Below are 3,169 nucleotides of genomic sequence, written 5' to 3' on the forward strand. Positions count from 1 at the left end.
TCCTTTTTTTTTTTTTTCTTTATAACTCCTACTTCCACCCATTGTCTTCCTGTTAACATCCCCTTTCTCTGTTCATCTGCCTTCCTGCTTCTTACCTTTTCTACTTAAACACTATACTATTTCACTTTCTTTTCCTCTATCTTTCATCTCTCATTTTCTCTTTATTTTCCCCCCTCTCTCTTGTCTCCCTCTGCCCTTCAGCTGGAAAATGTTTTCAAGGTACAGCGATGATGATAGTAGATGATCTTCATCATCATGTGTCAGTTGGTTTCCTTGCCTGCTTGCCTTAATGTCTTTCATACCATTGATATGTACATTACACACACACATGCACACTCTAATTACATATGACATGTACATATACACATACTCACATGCACTAACACAGAAATACTAGCATGTTGCACTTAAATGCAACTTCCTACAAATCTTCATATGTTTGTTTGCAGGGTAAGTGTATACATGCATGACTTGTTTCTACATGGTTTATTTGCAGGTACACATGCATTTGCACGGGTTCACACAGAAATGTACATCCACATTTAATCACACTTGTTTCTATAATAAGCACACACATTCACACTTTATCTTCTAAAATAAAAACAATCCCTTATTGAAGTTAGTATGATTCTGTTAATGTTCTACTGTTTGTGCCATCACTGGATCTGTGTTAGTGGATTCAGAAGACTGGTTGTCATTGGATTTAGTACTGAATGCCTACAGTGGAGTAGTGGACTCCTCATAAACCTACTTCATAGAGCAGATCTCATGTCCTCTTGACAATGTTGTATAGCCAACAACCTGGAAGAGAGAATGGCCCAGTTCAGGCCAATTTGCATGCTCTTTTAAGCATTTCAATACTTTACATCTCATAGATGTATTCTACTTTTATCTGTCTCTTCTCTCTCATTGTGGGATGTGTGCTGATTAATTCACTTCAGTGTCATCATCATCATCATCATCATCATTTAACATCTGCTTTCCATGCTAGTATGGGTTGGACAATTTGATTGCGGACTGGTGAAGCGGATGGCTGCACCAGGCTCCAATCTGATCTGGCAGAGTTTCTACAGCTGGATGCCCTTCCTAACGCCAACCACTCCGAGAGTGTAGTGGGTGCTTTTACATGCCACCGGCACGAGGGTGTCTTTAAAATCACTAATTGATTTGTGTTGGTGAATCCAGCTTGGTCTGTATCCTTAAACCCATTGATGAATTTTCTGTATGATGTAGCTGGGTTAGTGACCACCCCTGCATCCATTATTGGTTCTGTTGATGAATCCAGCTTGTACATTTCTAAATCTTTTATGTGAAGTTGTTTAGCCCTATACAAAGTATAGGGTGTAAATGTCAATCATCCCATACTAGTATGCATGCGTGCGTGTATACACACACACACACACACACACACACACATTTTTATATAAACAGGCTTCCACAAAATTTCTCTCTAGCAAATTTCACTTACATGGTTATGAAAGATCTTAGCCCCATAGTGCCACACACTGGAATAGAACCCAGAACCTTATGGTTGCAATGCAACTATTAACCATACAGTTAAACCATTTCATTTTGTAACTGTTTTTTCCCCCCATTTAAAATATTTTTGTTTTCCATCAATGTTGTGACTTTGAAAATTAAAATTTCATCTTCTATTGTCAGTTTCTATATATGTGTGCGAGTGTGTGTATTATTTTCTTATCGATGCTAATGTAGGTACATCTGTATATCTAATTGAATGGTTCACCCTCCCTAAATGATTCATAACTTGCACAGCTTCTTTCACCAACCATCTCTCTGAAAGAATGAAATGGAAAGTGTAAGAGAGAGAGAATTATTTTCTGTTGCTTAACAAGTAATATAACATCAATGTATATCAGCTGGTCTTTGTTCCATAAAGGAGCTTCTACTTAATCACTAAACCTGCTGAAAATAAAGTCAAATCTTCCTTATCACATCTTACAACCTTCAATAATATACTGGATAATGTAGTTCTTTTACAAAAGGATAAGATGGCACAACTGGAACACCTTTCATTGTGTACTGGTTAACAGTTGATCTGAGACTAAATAATAACAACCAAGTTAGAGCCAACGAAGAAAAGCCAATGTGTGACCACTCAACCTGCTTTTCAATCAAGAAATGACAAATCAGATGTCAGGGAGAAAACTACATAGGGGGCGATGTTACTACTATATATGCAGCTTGAAGAAAGCAAACATGGCTGAATCAGTAAGTGGTTGGACAACCAGCAACCAAGACATTAGCAGTATATAATTCTATCATTAGCATTGTTGTATCTTTTTTTGTGAAAACACTTAGCTTCCAAGTGACTCAGTCCCAGTTTATGCCTACTACAATTACATTATTCAATGTGTTCTTGATTTAAAGCAGCAGGATGTTACTTAAGGGATTTTGGTTGCTATTTCTAGCTAGCCAATTGACTATGCAGATGCTTTTTTTTTCTTTCCTCTCCTTCTTCATTGGTAGTTATTTTTTAGCCTCAGATCAACTGTTATCAGACACATGATGTGGCAATTCCATCTTTTTGTGTGTAGCAAGAGCTGTATTCAGTATATGCTTTAAGATGGGATGTTGTGATGTGAAGAAGATTTGGCTGACTGTTCCCTTGTGGAACACCAAGGTCAACTGATTTAGATTTGGCATCATCTTATTTGTTAGGCAAGAAAACCAGTCTTTCTCCCTTCGTACACTTTCTAATTTCGTTCATTCAGACATGTGGTTGGTGTTATAGGCAGTGTACCTAGGTGGTGAGAGGAAACACTGGTGTATGTATATGAAGAGAATGCTATGTGTTAGCATCAATATAAGAATATGTGTTTATGCTTAACTGTGTTAAGTAAAATCCCTTTGTGTCTAAATCATGATTTAACTCTTTAATAAATAAGTATGGATAAAATGAGTGCTGGGATTGATGTGTATGACTAAATCTCTTGTTGGAGGCAGTATCCCAGTATGGGTGAATTCCATTGGTTGAACTTGTTACAGAATTATGGGATGCCTTTCTACTGGAAATTTGATTCCCCTTGATGGCTAATACATGCAACAGCCCATTCCATATCTAATTCACCATCCACTTGTCAATAGACAAGTCAACACACATCTCTCTAGTCTGTAATTCCCACTATATATATATATATATATATAT

At 37.1% G+C, this 3,169-nt stretch overlaps 1 protein-coding gene across 4 annotated transcripts in view; it reads left to right on the top strand.

The window, feature by feature from the left end:
* The window catches only part of LOC106882594 (CAD protein), a 98,584-nt gene that overhangs the window by 83,615 nt on the left and 11,800 nt on the right, over positions 1-3,169 (top strand). The gene's annotated exons all lie outside the window — the stretch shown is intronic.

This window comes from Octopus bimaculoides, chromosome 4 (genome assembly GCF_001194135.2).
Source record: "Octopus bimaculoides isolate UCB-OBI-ISO-001 chromosome 4, ASM119413v2, whole genome shotgun sequence".
Classification (NCBI taxonomy): Eukaryota; Metazoa; Mollusca; class Cephalopoda; order Octopoda; family Octopodidae; genus Octopus; species Octopus bimaculoides.